The sequence below is a fragment of the Musca domestica genome, unplaced genomic scaffold, assembly GCF_030504385.1.
Source record: "Musca domestica strain aabys unplaced genomic scaffold, Musca_domestica.polishedcontigs.V.1.1 48, whole genome shotgun sequence".
Classification (NCBI taxonomy): domain Eukaryota; kingdom Metazoa; phylum Arthropoda; class Insecta; order Diptera; family Muscidae; genus Musca; species Musca domestica.
In genome coordinates, this window is record NW_026712340.1 from 5,877,817 (window position 1) to 5,895,307 (window position 17,491).

The 17,491-nt window shown below is 36.8% G+C and overlaps 1 protein-coding gene across 2 annotated transcripts in view; it reads right to left on the reverse strand.

Annotated features, from left to right (window-relative positions):
• The window catches only part of LOC109612514 (uncharacterized), a 49,012-nt gene that overhangs the window by 29,097 nt on the left and 2,424 nt on the right, over positions 1–17,491 (reverse strand). The window lies entirely within an intron of this gene.

A 17,491-nucleotide genomic window follows, 5' to 3' on the forward strand; every position in this document is an offset into this window, starting at 1 on the left:
GAAAATGCAAAAAATTCCTAAGTCTGAAATTCTTTTTGACTATAAGGTCCACAGATTCGGAAAGTACTCCTCGAGACCTTTCATTTGTGCCCAGCCTCGACACCGCTTCATTTTTAGTTTCTGTTCTGTGGACCCTTTTATCTGCGATTTCCCTAAAATTGAGCGATAATTCTTCAGAAAATGCAAAAAATTCCTAAGTCTGAAATTCTTTTTGACTATAAGGTCCACAGATTCGGAAAGTACTCCTCGAGACCTTTCATTTGTGCCCAGCCTCGACACCGCTTCATTTTTAGTTTCTGTTCTGTGGACCCTTTTATCTGCGATTTCCCTAAAATTGAGCGATAATTCTTCAGAAAATGCAAAAAATTCCTAAGTCTGAAATTCTTTTTGACTATAAGGTCCACAGATTCGGAAAGTACTCCTCGAGATCTTTCATTTGTGCCCAGCCACGACACCGCTTCATTTTTAGTTTCTGTTCTGTGGACCCTTTTATCTGCGATTTCCCTAAAATTGAGCGATAATTCTTCAGAAAATGCAAAAAATTCCTAAGTCTGAAATTCTTTTTGACTATAAGGTCCACAGATTCGGAAAGTACTCCTCGAGACCTTTCATTTGTGCCCAGCCTCGACACCGCTTCATTTTTAGTTTCTGTTCTGTGGACCCTTTTATCTGCGATTTCCCTAAAATTGAGCGATAATTCTTCAGAAAATGCAAAAAATTCCTAAGTCTGAAATTCTTTTTGACTATAAGGTCCACAGATTCGGAAAGTACTCCTCGAGATCTTTCATTTGTGCCCAGCCACGACACCGCTTCATTTTTAGTTTCTGTTCTGTGGACCCTTTTATCTGCGATTTCCCTAAAATTGAGCGATAATTCTTCAGAAAATGCAAAAAATTCCTAAGTCTGAAATTCTTTTTGACTATAAGGTCCACAGATTCGGAAAGTACTCCTCGAGACCTTTCATTTGTGCCCAGCCTCGACACCGCTTCATTTTTAGTTTCTGTTCTGTGGACCCTTTTATCTGCGATTTCCCTAAAATTGAGCGATAATTCTTCAGAAAATGCAAAAAATTCCTAAGTCTGAAATTCTTTTTGACTATAAGGTCCACAGATTCGGAAAGTACTCCTCGAGACCTTTCATTTGTGCCCAGCCTCGACACCGCTTCATTTTTAGTTTCTGTTCTGTGGACCCTTTTATCTGCGATTTCCCTAAAATTGAGCGATAATTCTTCAGAAAATGCAAAAAATTCCTAAGTCTGAAATTCTTTTTGACTATAAGGTCCACAGATTCGGAAAGTACTCCTCGAGACCTTTCATTTGTGCCCAGCCTCGACACCGCTTCATTTTTAGTTTCTGTTCTGTGGACCCTTTTATCTGCGATTTCCCTAAAATTGAGCGATAATTCTTCAGAAAATGCAAAAAATTCCTAAGTCTGAAATTCTTTTTGACTATAAGGTCCACAGATTCGGAAAGTACTCCTCGAGACCTTTCATTTGTGCCCAGCCTCGACACCGCTTCATTTTTAGTTTCTGTTCTGTGGACCCTTTTATCTGCGATTTCCCTAAAATTGAGCTATAATTCTTCAGAAAATGCAAAAAATTCCTAAGTCTGAAATTCTTTTTGACTATAAGGTCCACAGATTCGGAAAGTACTCCTCGAGACCTTTCATTTGTGCCCAGCCTCGACACCGCTTCATTTTTAGTTTCTGTTCTGTGGACCCTTTTATCTGCGATTTCCCTAAAATTGAGCGATAATTCTTCAGAAAATGCAAAAAATTCCTAAGTCTGAAATTCTTTTTGACTATAAGGTCCACAGATTCGGAAAGTACTCCTCGAGACCTTTCATTTGTGCCCAGCCTCGACACCGCTTCATTTTTAGTTTCTGTTCTGTGGACCCTTTTATCTGCGATTTCCCTAAAATTGAGCGATAATTCTTCAGAAAATGCAAAAAATTCCTAAGTCTGAAATTCTTTTTGACTATAAGGTCCACAGATTCGGAAAGTACTCCTCGAGATCTTTCATTTGTGCCCAGCCACGACACCGCTTCATTTTTAGTTTCTGTTCTGTGGACCCTTTTATCTGCGATTTCCCTAAAATTGAGCGATAATTCTTCAGAAAATGCAAAAAATTCCTAAGTCTGAAATTCTTTTTGACTATAAGGTCCACAGATTCGGAAAGTACTCCTCGAGACCTTTCATTTGTGCCCAGCCTCGACACCGCTTCATTTTTAGTTTCTGTTCTGTGGACCCTTTTATCTGCGATTTCCCTAAAATTGAGCGATAATTCTTCAGAAAATGCAAAAAATTCCTAAGTCTGAAATTCTTTTTGACTATAAGGTCCACAGATTCGGAAAGTACTCCTCGAGATCTTTCATTTGTGCCCAGCCACGACACCGCTTCATTTTTAGTTTCTGTTCTGTGGACCCTTTTATCTGCGATTTCCCTAAAATTGAGCGATAATTCTTCAGAAAATGCAAAAAATTCCTAAGTCTGAAATTCTTTTTGACTATAAGGTCCACAGATTCGGAAAGTACTCCTCGAGACCTTTCATTTGTGCCCAGCCTCGACACCGCTTCATTTTTAGTTTCTGTTCTGTGGACCCTTTTATCTGCGATTTCCCTAAAATTGAGCGATAATTCTTCAGAAAATGCAAAAAATTCCTAAGTCTGAAATTCTTTTTGACTATAAGGTCCACAGATTCGGAAAGTACTCCTCGAGACCTTTCATTTGTGCCCAGCCTCGACACCGCTTCATTTTTAGTTTCTGTTCTGTGGACCCTTTTATCTGCGATTTCCCTAAAATTGAGCGATAATTCTTCAGAAAATGCAAAAAATTCCTAAGTCTGAAATTCTTTTTGACTATAAGGTCCACAGATTCGGAAAGTACTCCTCGAGACCTTTCATTTGTGCCCAGCCTCGACACCGCTTCATTTTTAGTTTCTGTTCTGTGGACCCTTTTATCTGCGATTTCCCTAAAATTGAGCGATAATTCTTCAGAAAATGCAAAAAATTCCTAAGTCTGAAATTCTTTTTGACTATAAGGTCCACAGATTCGGAAAGTACTCCTCGAGACCTTTCATTTGTGCCCAGCCTCGACACCGCTTCATTTTTAGTTTCTGTTCTGTGGACCCTTTTATCTGCGATTTCCCTAAAATTGAGCGATAATTCTTCAGAAAATGCAAAAAATTCCTAAGTCTGAAATTCTTTTTGACTATAAGGTCCACAGATTCGGAAAGTACTCCTCGAGACCTTTCATTTGTGCCCAGCCTCGACACCGCTTCATTTTTAGTTTCTGTTCTGTGGACCCTTTTATCTGCGATTTCCCTAAAATTGAGCGATAATTCTTCAGAAAATGCAAAAAATTCCTAAGTCTGAAATTCTTTTTGACTATAAGGTCCACAGATTCGGAAAGTACTCCTCGAGACCTTTCATTTGTGCCCAGCCTCGACACCGCTTCATTTTTAGTTTCTGTTCTGTGGACCCTTTTATCTGCGATTTCCCTAAAATTGAGCGATAATTCTTCAGAAAATGCAAAAAATTCCTAAGTCTGAAATTCTTTTTGACTATAAGGTCCACAGATTCGGAAAGTACTCCTCGAGATCTTTCACTTGTGCCCAGCCACGACACCGCTTCATTTTTAGTTTCTGTTCTGTGGACCCTTTTATCTGCGATTTCCCTAAAATTGAGCGATAATTCTTCAGAAAATGCAAAAAATTCCTAAGTCTGAAATTCTTTTTGACTATAAGGTCCACAGATTCGGAAAGTACTCCTCGAGATCTTTCATTTGTGCCCAGCCACGACACCGCTTCATTTTTAAATATTTTATTCTCGGTTTAAACGGTTAAGGGTTTCAAAGTTTTTCAACGTAAATTTTAATTAGGTTTTTATTTAGCGATTTCATTTTAAATTTGAAATTTGTAGGGAAAATTATGAAACTTGATGAAAACTAATATAATTTAGTTTACCTTTAATTTTCTCTGGTTTACTACTCCCTCTCTCTATCTCTCCCTCTCTCTCTCTTTCTCTCTCTCTCTCTTTATTAACCCTTTGTGAACCGGAGAAAAAATCACCTTGGTTTGTGTCTTTGCTAATTAAATTTAAATTTATCTTGACGGACATGAAAAATTGCTCATAATGTTTTACTGAAGAAATTAAAAATTCGCATAAAAAATGTGTAAGGGATAGGTCTCCGTTGAAGAGATGCTGGGAGTGATCTTCGAAACATTTCATTTTAGAAATGTTGCTGTTTTACACATGAACAGATCCCACTATGCAAATTGTAGGAGGGATAGGTCCATACGAAAGGTTCATTTTAGCACTTTCGGATCCATCAATAATTGGAACATTTCATTTAATAAATTAAAAAAATCGTAAATTTTGTCTAAAACCTTAATTAAGAAAGTCAGACCGGCCGAATATTTAACAATTGAATAATTAATATCAATCGATGGCTATCTCATATATTTCTCGTACCAAAATCCTTCATATCTGAATTGATCTTCAGTTAATTCGACTGACTTATATACCGAATTCGGATTCATGTGTAAAAATTCATCGCAGTTGGGCATAAAATATGCCTTTGGTTCACAATGAACCTGGAATCGGATGAATATGTATATGAGACCGATATCTAAATCTGAACAGAGTTTGACAAAATTTAGCAATGGTATATCTAGGTTACCAAATATAATTGTTATAGTGAAGACATGACGGTTCAAGTTTGTTAAAAGCGGAAGCTGGTGCAATATTTATATGGGAACTATAACTATATCTGAACCTTATATTTTTAAAATTTGTCCGACGGACGGACATGCATGAAAATCACCAAATTCTGTCAAGTTTCCCAATAACACAAAACCATAGTGTGTTCAAATTTTCGCTATATTAGGGGAATCTGACAATATTCCATGCCATCCATCTACGCCCTACGACAACAGTGACAATGGCTATATTTCCCCCCAAGATTTCCCTTTTTATCCCTTTCGTATAACTTTTTATCTACCTGGATCGAATTATTGAATCTTAGATCAGCCATTAGAACATACATTTACACATAGGTAGGGTACATAAATTACGTAAATGATTTATGATTCACACGGGAGGACCTTTGCAAAGTAAAATAAACAGACTATAACTCAACACATACGAGATTTTATGATCGATTTCTATTACAGAGGCTCGCAGACAAAGTAACACACACACATACTCACAGGCAAGCAGCGTGTTACAGTCGGTGTCTGTTGCTGTTAATGTCAACGCTACAGCTGGGACGGTTTTTCCTTTCCCACATATATGACCCCTAATCCCCCTCACCACCTCATTTTCACGAATACACCATAAATTCAATTCACCTACACCACTGCTTAGCAAAATGTAAATGATGAGAAAAGGGGGGAACAAACAGCAGCTCTGGCCTTTTCATATACACTGCCAATGTGCGCGTATGTGTGTGTTTACATTGTATATATCAGCGCTGTTATACCTTCCATTTTTTATTGCCTCAATAAAACAATAAAAACACTGCAAGAACAACAATAACAACACCAACTAAATCTAACTAAAACAATATAAGCAAATTCAGTATGCATTTTTCCACTCTCCATCTCACACACTCACTCTCTTTCTCACAATTTTCGTTTTTTGTTCTTTTTAAACTCAATTAAAAGTGATAAAAAAAAAACAGAAAACTTAAATTGCCGAACACATTAAAAACAAACTTCAGGGGAATTAATTAAGATGAAATAACAATAAAGCAGGAACAACAACAACAATAAAAGCAATAATAACAACAAACAAACGGGGTTTCGAAGAAGTCAAGTTGGATGTTGGATAAAAATGCATAGAACCCAGAACTTGTATCTATTCATATGCAGTTGTCTGCAAAGTAATACATTTGGGATTTTCAAGAAAGTGAAATCAGGAGGCTCTCCTCCTGAAGATTCGGTTCTGAAGACATTTGTTCTATGAGAAGACCACTTTGACTTGTATGAGAAGACCCCTTTTGTCTTCTATGAGAAGACCACTTTGTCTTCTATGAGAAAACCACTTTGTCTTCTCTGAGAGGACCACTTGGTCTTCTGTGAGAAGATCACTTTGTCTTCTATTAGAAGACCCCCGTGTCTTCTATGAGAAAACCACTTTGTCTTCTCTGAGAGGACCACTTGGTCTTCTGTGAGAAGACCACTTCTTCTTCTATGAGAAGGCCACTTCTTCTTCTATGAGAAGGCCACTTCTTCTTCTATGAGAAGACCACTTCTTCTTCTATGAGAAGGCCACTTCTTCTTCTGTGAGAAGACAACTTTGTCTTTTGTGAGAAGACCACTTGGTCTTCTATGAGAAAACCACTTTGTCTTCTCTGAGAGGACCACTTGGTCTTCTGTGAGAAGACCACTTCTTCTTCTATGAGAAGACCACTTCTTCTTCTATGAGAAGGCCACTTCTTCTTCTGTGAGAAGACCACTTCTTCATCTGTGAGAAGACCACTTTGTCTTTTGTGAGAAGACCACTTGGTCTTCTGTGAGAAGACCACTTGGTCTTCTGTGAGAAGACCACTTGGTCTTCTGTGAGAAGACCACTTTCTCTTCTGTGAGAAGACCACTTTGTCTTCTGTGAGAAGACCACATGGTCTTCTATGAGAAGACCACATGGTCTTCTATGAGAAGACCACTTGGTCTTCTATGAGAAAACCACTTGGTCTTCTGTGAGGTGTCCACTGGGTCTTCTGTAAGTCTTCTATGAGAATACCACTGTGAAAAGACAACTTGGTCTTCTCTGAGAAGACCATTTGGTCCTCTATAAGAAAGCCACTTGGTCTTCTATGCCACTTGCTTTTAAAGGGGAAGGCCACTTGGTCTTCTATGAGAAGACCTCTCGGTCTTCTCCTTTTGTTCCGCAGCTATTTTAATGTTTTGTGTAAAAGCTTGAGTAAACAAGCATTATTATTCATATCCTAGTCTAATACATAAATATTTATTATCTTTCATATACGTAGTTGATATGTTCGTATATATGTATGATTATGTTAACATGAAAAGCAATAAAAAAACATAAAAGTAAATATTTTCTAAACACAACAAAAAGCAAATAGCAATTTTAGAAATTGAAAATAACAACAACACAATTGAAATAACAGCGAGATACAGCGGGATATACAGTGAAGCAAGAATTTGATGAATTCCATAATAGGGGAATAACAAGTAAAAAAGCAGTAAGTTCGACCGGGCCGAACTTTGAATTCCCTCCACCATTTGGAACGAATTTGGAAAATTTAAAAAAAATAAAAATTATGTTGGAATCTTAAGAACACCGAATATAGGAAGTCGCCGTTATATTGGAGTCTGTACGAAAACGTGGACCTGCGTAGACAATCTTTTCATACGCCATTACAATATTCAAATACGAAACTTTGAACAATGTAGCTAAAATTATCAAAATACCGCATATAGGGAGGTACCGATATAAAAGGGGCAATACAAATACGTGGTCCTCCATACGCAGAGGCAATTGAAACAATTCTGGTGAATAATGTTTCTAAAATCATCAAAATACCTAATAACGGGGGGATCCGTTGAATGGGGGCTATACGATATCGTGGATCAATATAAACAATTCTCTGCCAGGGGGTAAAGTACTTAGAAAGAACTTAATTTGTAGCTAAAATCATCAAAATACCGTGACCTGACCAAAAAGACAACTCTATGAAAAATTTCAGCTTCCTATCACATGCCGTTTGGAATCTGTCGTGATTACAACAGACGGAGGGGCGGCTTCTTTGGCAAGGACCATTTTAAATTCTTGGTCCCTATTGGGCAAAAATGCCAATTACAAACATCATTTGACATTCCATTATTTTAATCTTCAACAAAATTCAGTGCATACAATAGAGACGTGTTTGGGTAGAAGAAAATGTACTCTCAAGGCAGTAATCTCCTGTTGCATACCTACTTGTTAAATAGGATCATATTTGCCTCAATCCCAGTGACATGGATCTCGCATTGAGCATCAAGAGCATTCTCGAGGAGTATAAAGCAAACAAATAGCTATACCATTTGAAGATGAAGTGATATTGAATAAACATTAATAACTTCAATCATGGGGTAAAATATATTAGAACCCCAGACACTTTTAATGAATGTGTCTCAGGGAACGGTAAGAGATACTGCAAATTTCATCCGGAGCACATAGTCAACAAAACTTTGGGTTCGAAAGAAATCAAATATCTTCCTTACTTCCCCATATATACCCTACTTAAGCTATTCAAGAACACTGTTTAAATCTTACAGGACTGAAGTCAAGTTTTAATATTGTTTTCATTAAAGGAGTCGGCAACTGCTTTACTCGGAGACCTGTGAAACATTGTTCTTATCCTAGAAGGAATTTGGGATATGATAGATCAGAGATATATAAGCAAGAAAGAAAGGCTTAGTAGAATGGTGTGCATAACCAGCAGATCTTCTTCCATTTTGAGGTCTGATGTTTGGCCCGTCAATATGTTCACCGCGACTCTTGGATCTCAGGTACTAATTGATAGAAGAGAGCAGCTTCTTCTCGAGATTGCCAGCCAGATATCCCTAGAATTCCATCTATCGCAAATTGCTTCGATGAGATAATCCTAAAACGGCTGACATAATAGTTTATCGGTGATTTGTCTTCTGAAAACGACCCCGATCTAACCCTTCTGCCATTTTCCCCATTATATTACTATGGTCTGGGATCCAATAAAGCTTAATGAAGACTAGTATTTTCAAGAGGGCATTCTTACAATCAAGAATTAATCTCGATTTGTTGACACATGAATTTACAGTTGACAGGGCCGCTCGACTTCCAAAATTTATAGCCGCTGGTCTTATTATGATATTTCTACGTTATCTTACCATTTCGGCTGCCTTAATGATTTTAAAAATCTCAGCCTGAAAAACGCTGTTGTATAGTTGGATTACCGAAGAAAATAAAAAGTCCTACGCTCGCGCAGATTTTAAAAAAAAGTAAGCTTGCGCAGGGAGGACTTTGCCAAGCAACTATTTGAATACACTCAAAACAAAATATCTATTAACGAAGAAAGGGTAAGATTTTTCTGAGAATATGGATGGAAATGTACAATGTGTAATTTGCATCGTATTACCTTGAATTTGAATTGCTACTGTTGTCATTAAAATTTGAGAGTATAAGGGGAGCAGATCGAATACTTAATAGGCAGACCGTCCAGGGAAGTTCACCAGTAACCCAAGCGTCCCTATCAGGTATTATAACATTCATATAGTTGAAGCTGCAAAAGGTGTTCCTTTAATCATTAATTCAGGATTAGTGCGTGATTAAAATGAGAAAAGTGTCGTCCGTCCTGTTGCTGCTTGAAACCGAGACCGAATATCCAGTGACTGGAAAATTTTCAATGCAAATTGTGGAGTTCTCTTTAGAGCTCCGGTTGTTAGTTGGTTGGTTGGTAAGCTTGGACGTAGACAATCACAAAATCGCGTGCCACCAGCCGAGGCACCCATAGGACAGAACATTCATTTTTTGGTGAATGGTCCTAGTTCAGTCTCAGCAGAGCCCAATATCATGGCCCGAACTGGACGGCTGTACTGCTGCATTTTTTATCAAACCTAAAATAGTTCCAAGGAATCTTCCACTACATCATTAGAAAACCAAACTAAGGATAAAGAGTGGCTTAAATGAAAGGTATCAAGGAATACTTTCTAAATTATATGAACCTTATAGGACAAATTTTAATTTTAGACACCTTCTTATTCTAAGTTTTTGGGCAGTGCTATGTAATTTGCTAAAATTGATCGAAAAAATTTTCAGAAAATTATAAAATCCCCAAGTCCAAAATTCTGTCTATCTTTATTGTCTGTATATTTGGAAAAAACTCAGTGTAAAGTTTCATTTAGCCCGCGTCTCAACATTGCTTCAATTCAGTATATTCCGGCAAAAATTAGTTCCAATTTTTGCTATATATAATTTTCTTCCTCCTCTCTTTCACTCACTCTTTCTCTCTCTTAATTAACCCCTTATTAACCCTTTCTGAACTCAAGAAAAAATGTTCTTAAGGGACATGGCCTATTGTAGGTTCCATATATGCGAAATTTAAGTTAACTGCACAAAAAGGGAAAGGATAATTCAATTTTGCGTCAACTAATATTTGCATTAGTGCTATTTCAGGTGCGAAAATGGAAATCTCTGTCCACTCCCCCACGAAGGGTCAACCTTTTTAATAACTTTAACTCTTATGAAACGTGATGTTAGAGCCGATTTTCTTTACATATATCACACATATCACCATATTTTTATTAACCCAAGGTCGATTGGCATGCAACCACCAACTTCTATATTTAACTCGTATTCACTCCAACATAGTTCTACTGTAATCCAAGTAAAAAAATGTAATATCACATCTCTTAAAACGACGTTAGAAACGACAAACAAAACGAAAACAACAACAAAAGAAGAACAAAATAAAAACAATATTACTTTTTTGAGAGAGTTGGAATATGGCTTTAGTCTGCTATGGCTGCTGGTACCACTAAGGCATCCCATTGGACGGACTGACAGCAACCAACCCGGCAAATCAAATAGCGAAATGTCGTTGTGACTATATATATTTTTTTGCTGCTGCCTTGCCGGCATTTTAGGCAGACTGTCTGTCTGACGGACAGGCCAATAACTACTCCTACCACTAACCACACTTTCATCTCCTACTAAACAGCCTGGCTGCCTGACTGTATGGTTGGTTAGCTGAACGTCTGCTAGATTGTAGGATTTTTTATTTTGGATATGGAAAAAAAGAGTCCTCGAAATCACCCAAATTGTGTGTAAAGGAATAACCCAGCAAACAATAACATAATGTGAGTTGTACCCATCACAACATTCTAGTGTCAAGCAAATGAAATTTTGAATGTTTTTAGAATAAAACAAGAAAAGAGAACAAGAGTTGGGGAGAAATTTTGCGTTTTTCTGGCATGCCAAAAACAACAACAACAAAACCCAACTGCGGCGGTATGGGGAAAATGGGGGAGGTGTGCAGGGGGGTCTAAGACAAGCCATGGTACTTGTTGTTTAGTCAGCCATTAATAACGGAAGTAAAGAAAGGTATATGTGTTTGTGTGTTTCAGAGAATACTGAATGAGTGAGTGTGGCCGTTATTGGTATCTAGATAGTTAGTTAGTTGGTTGGGTGGGAAGGTAGCGCTACGTTGTTTTCTATGAGTGGTTTGTGGGTCGTACAAATTTTAAAGTGGAGTTCGGGGGAGTTTGGAAGGCACGGAATCCCATTCATACTGTAAAATGTGAAGAGCGAGCGGGAAGGGGTGCGGCAAATATGCATATTACATTATTATGAAACAAGAGAGAATGAACGAACCTAACAAACAATTTGTGTGTAGTTGTGGTGGGTGGGGGTTTTTTTTTGTCGATGGCAGATTGTAGGGTGGCATGGGTGGCTATACAAAAAATTACATACACACACTCACACAAATCCAAATTTACTTTCATGCAAATACACACACAGACAGACAAACACCATCATCTATGTTGTAGATATGTATAGACCATGTACATTATGTCTGTATGTAGTATGTTGCTATGCTGTATAAAATGCCAGGAAGGTTATGTTAAGCCCGCCGCCAGAGTATTGAGAGTAATGTGGTTGGGGTTACCCGGTAGAGAGTAAAACACACACTCACAAACCAGCCATCCAAAACATAGAAAAATTGGATTTTAAAAGGCTTTAATTTTGAGTCGAGGAAAAGCTTTATACATAAATTTCAAAATAACAAAAAAAAAAAAGAAAATAACAAAAATTAAAAAAAAAAAAAACAGTAACGACAACAGCAACAACATGAACGAAGGAACATCCAACAAAGGAGGAAGTTAATTTAAATTGAAAAGGGAAGTTGGTAGGATAAAACTCTTTAAGCTTTAAAGAAATTGAATTTTATAGAAAAGAGTAGGATTAGGGAATAAATACGGTAAAATTAGGAAGAAAAAATACAGCAGGGCGGGAACTACTACTTTGACTAAAATCTATGAAGATACCAAAAAAAAAAAAATAATAATAGGAATCCACACTTAAAAAACCATTAAAATATATCTATATCTTTCCATGGGGAAGCAAAACGTTGAGCCGCAATCGAATGTCATGTTTTTCTGAAATCGAATATAGGAATGTTATACGGGGTTAAACATAAACATGGAGCTGATGGGCCCTTTTATTGTCATACATTGTAGAACATTGTCTACTGGCAAAATACACATGTGAGCAAAATGTTAGCCTTCTATCTCAATTCGTTCTAAAGATAGCATGGTTACAACAGACAGACGGGCATCGCTAGAATTATACGCTGACTAAGAATACAGGGTGAGATGAAAAAAATGCAACCAACTTCAAACTGCTATCATTTCTAAGCCACTCGTCTCACAGCTGTTAAAATTTTTCCAGTGATAGCTCATTATATTGTCTACAAAGCATTTTGCTGAGAATTTTCCAGAAAAAATTTATTCGGGATGGAATTCAAGCCTGATAGTGTGACTTCTATATATTTGGCTGGAAAACCAAAAGTGGCTATTGTTAGAGCACTCCAACATTTAAATCTGAATAAATCGTATGTATTTCGTACCATCGCTCGTTTCCGTGATACAGGTAGCGTAGCACGACGTCACGGAAGTGGACGGAAGAAAACAGCAACATCAGCAGAAATGGTTCGAAAAGTAAAGAAGTGACTTGATCGAAAGCCGCGTCGAAGTGGCCCAAAAATGCCTCGTGAGCTGAACATATCGCAATATTCCATTCGTCAAATATTGAAAAACGAGCTCGGGGTAAAGCCATTAAAATTCCAAAAAGTGCAAGAACTTACACCGCAATAAAAGAGCTAAAGAGTTGCTTCGCTTGGTCGAAAGTGGTGAACTGCCGAATTTGGTTTTGTCGGATGAGAAAACATTCGTTGTCCAGCAGTTTGTAAACAAAAAAAAACAAACAAAATGATCGTGTTTATTTGCCAAAGAGGTCAGCTGAAAATGTGCACCTTCGGTTGGCAGGGTCTTGCATGAGTATTTCGAGGAGTTACAAATGGAATGACAAAGTTAAAATGGAATGATAAAGTTAATATACCCTCCCTAGTATGGTGGAGGATACAATAACACAGCAATTTCGTCCGATTCTAAAATTTTTTTTATCATATTATGGAGGGTATATTAAGTTAGTCATTTCATTTGTAACTTATCGAAGTAGCTATTTAAGAACCAACAAAGTACATATTTTCTTCATAAAAGTAAAAAAAAGTTTAAGACGATGTCAACGTGTCCGTATGTAGTAATCACTTTAAGGGATCGACCAAAATGGCTAAAATGTTACGCCTGAAATGTTAATTGTATTAAAAAATAGGGTATAAATGGCCAAGTTTTCTTATACCTCTTTATTCTGATGATTGTTGCAAAATTTTCCACCGCAATTTTTTTTTTTAATTTTGGCATTTGATATTCTTAATGTATACAAACCACTTAGCCACGTATTTGTATTAGCCCATGTAGCGGTAGCCCTTTACATTTGGTATTTTGATGATAAGTAGCTACATTTTCAACGGAATTGTTAGAAATTTGATTTCTAGTATCCTTTGAATCAAAAATTGCAGGTTATTTTGAGAACTAAACGGTTCCAGAGTTATACCTATATAATCGTCAAAGAAATTTGCCAGAGAAAATAGGCAAGCCGACATTTCGGGCCAAATAGGGAGGGTAACCTGATTGAATATCTTCTCCTTAAAAACTTATAGATCCACTATTTTAAGGATTTAAAGACAAAGAAAATAGAAATTATATTACCAGGTCCATTCTGCAAACACTAAAATACCTAGATGCTTACTAACCTCCGTTTTTTAACCAGATCCACTTTCTCCTAGCAAAATAAGTTTTAAAAATTCCTGTAAAACATAAAACTTAAATCATTTAATAAAATGTCATAGTTGTTTGTTTACATTTTCGCCATGGCCATCGCGTAAAAACATCAATATTTTCTTTATTCAACATTAACAACAACGACAACAAAACAAGTATTTTCTCATATCCAATAAAAAAAAGCGCAACGAATAAAAATACTGGTTCTAAACGATGTCCCAAATACCAGCTATCGTAAAATAAAGAGTAAATTAGATAAACGTTGTAAACAAAAAAAAAAGAAAAACAATAATAAAATAGTGGCAACGAATGGAGGGATGTAGGAACGGGCGAGCAAGCTAACAGACGGACGGACGAACAAATGCGATCCATTTAATTAAGATTTGTTTCTTCTTTTGTTCTTGTTTTTTTTTTTTTTGTTTTTGTTGTTTTCAACAACATTTATCTTAACTGTACTCCTCCTCTTTCCACTAACATACATACAAGCGCGCCACACACACACACACGCACCGATGCTATGTTGCCCGAAAACACACATTCGCATGCACACCAAAAACAACAAACACATACACGCAACTCGCTGCCTACTCTGTGCCCCGTTCCCATCACATAGCAATACACAATGAAACGAATAGAAAAAAGAAAACAAAATAAATAAAAAACACACAGTGCAAGTAGAGCGCGCCTCAAATAACCCCCCAACCGACAACAACGACAACGATGTCGACGATGAAGAAGAAGAGCAGCAAAATTGGAATTAAGGTATCAACAACGCCGTCAGATAGACAAACCACCAATAAACAGGCGAACGGGCAAACGGAATGAATGCCTGACTGACTGACTGACTGACGAACAAACATAAACATATCATCATCGTCATCATACCCACCAACCATGATGTTGAATAATTTACAATGTATTATAGCGATTACTTCCTTAATTATGTTTAATTAAATACAACTCAATTATATAAAATAAAAAAACAGGCAACGGTATAGTAAACGAAGAAGAAGCAAAGATTTCAAAGCCGATACCGAAAGTGAAGAATCGTAAGCCGCCGATAAATACGTCCATCCGTATATTCTGTGTGTTTCAAAACATTAAAAATAGTGCTAGTTAGTACTATACTTTTTCGATGTCATAAAGGAAAAATCGGTAATCGTAGAAAAATTTTTAGATTTTTGGAAATTCTGGAACAGGGCAACTTTGTGAAATTTTTAAAGTGGAGGTAGGTAGTCTGAACTTCACTAATTCATAATACCATCCTTTGTCAGACCGTTTGCAACTACCCTAAATATTCTGTTCTGTTAATGATTTACAAATGCTGAAAATGTGTTTGATGGTTTTAAGGATTTGAAAATGGACCAACTTTTGATATAAAATCATCTAACTGTACGTTCGATGTTGATTATTGATTCAAGTTTCTACAAAACCGAATTCCACTCTAGGTTTCTGGTGACCATTATCTCTTCTTAGAACAATTATCAGCTTATGTCAAGTTTTTTGTATAGTTTCCGTTTAAGGTGCTTCCCATTTTTGTATAATTTGAAGGGTTTGACGAAAATTGGTTACAGATTTGCAAATAATTTGCGTTGTCGGGTTTTCTGATATTCATAAAAAGCCCGACAAAAAAACTATTAATATAGCCAAGTTTTGAGTTAACATAGCCAAGTTTTGAGTTAACATAGCCAAGTTTTGAGTACTTAAAGGGGACTTTACCCTTTTGCAAAAAAAAAATCTTGAGAATTTTCTTAAGATCTGTTTAAGTTCCTCGAAAAACTCAAGCTTTCGAAATAGTACGCTTTGCTTGAAGAAAGTAAAGCTTTGTCATGTTCCATTGATGAAATAAACTACAAAAAAGGATATGAATAACAAAAAACCTCAATCATTGAACGCCAACAATTGATAACTAATGAAAATTGGAAAATATGCCTCTCCTAGGTACATATTGCAATCATTATAATTCATAAGGTTTCGTTTACAAAAGGTTTAAATAAATAACAAAATCCTCGAAGATACCTTAAATCGTATAAATCCGTTATATACCAGAATCAATGGTCTCCATGTCGACTTCAGTGTAGCTGCGCCTCCTGTAACATAACTCATATACCAGAACGTGGACATACTTTAAATACATTTGACCATATTTTATTCAGTTTTTAGGCTACAAAGGTTTACATAGAACGCGGACATTTCTAAATCGATCATCAACACTCGGCAAAATATTTAAAACTAATACGTAGGTGTATGGATCGTAAAGAATCTGAGAAACTTTAATTACAGTCATTGCTTCTGTTGTGTTACATTTTTGCAATGATGTATAGAATAGTCGATTTTATGAATCTGAGGAATATTATGGGCTTTCCGTATAACGTGGTGGTAGTTACAACATACGGGTTGCGCCAAAAGCAGAGGAAGAGATTAGCCCTAGTCTCGAGTGATCCATATACAAGGAATGTGTAACAGTCAAGTGCAAAATTGCAGTCATTGTGCCTCGCTGATCGACAGACATCGACTGTATAATTTGTCCATTTTTGACACTCTTTTGAAGGCAACAACTGTCTGTGACATTGCCCCTTTGAAGTAATCGATCCTTAAACGCAGACCACCCCAACCCAATACAGTAACCAAAAGTCCCTTTTCTGCAGATCTACGGATTTCATATACTAGGAACGCTCCATTTTCTTTCAAGTTGGCCTTAATTCAAATGTTTGGGTAGCAGAGAAAATTTTAGAGACATCTTCATATAATATTGGTAAAACAACTGGATGGACCGCTATTCCGCAAGGCAATCATAGCGTTCTCGAATCCTAGCAAATGGGCATGGTTGCTCCACAACTAGGGACGGTTTGCTGCTTACTCCTTTGTCCTTTGGACGACATTATATTATTTTTCTTGGGGAAGTCCACAATTCCTGTGTTCTTAAGACCAATCAATGCAAGATGGGTATCAACACCGGCTACGCGAACCAAAGTTTTCTAAATTTGAAACCCTTCCGCCGGAGTTTGAAATGTTCTCCTCTGGGTATGTCTAAAACCGTCCGCACGACCCAATGTTTATTTCTAATTTTGATACTTTTTTAATTAGCCGGTTTGGTACTGGTGCTTGAAATTTTCTTTTCTGGGTCCAACACCGGCTACGCCACCTAAGGCTTTCTTAGATTGATATTTTAAGACTATCACTTTTGAACAGATCCCAACTCTGGTTATAAAACAACTCTGATTATAAAACAAAGATTTAGTGATTAGCTGGGAATTTAAGACTTTCACCTATGGACAGTTGTTAACAGAATGGTTGTTAGCGTTAAATACCATTTTTGTACGAATCTGCACATTCTAATCCTTATATCCTTAATAATATAGAACAAGGAAAAATACCCCCTACTGAATATCTATCCAACAAGTGGTTACAAGATGAAACTATCAACAGATACCATCCCACAATAAAAATCAATTTTTAAAAAGCGCCTGAAAATGGATCCGACTTTCTTTGTTAAGCCGAAAATGTGGACCTAGCTGCGATTTTTACCATTATTTACGATAGATCTTTTATTCTGGTGTTGTAACAACAAGAAAGTTATTCCGTAGATTCATAATTAATATTCCAGTGATT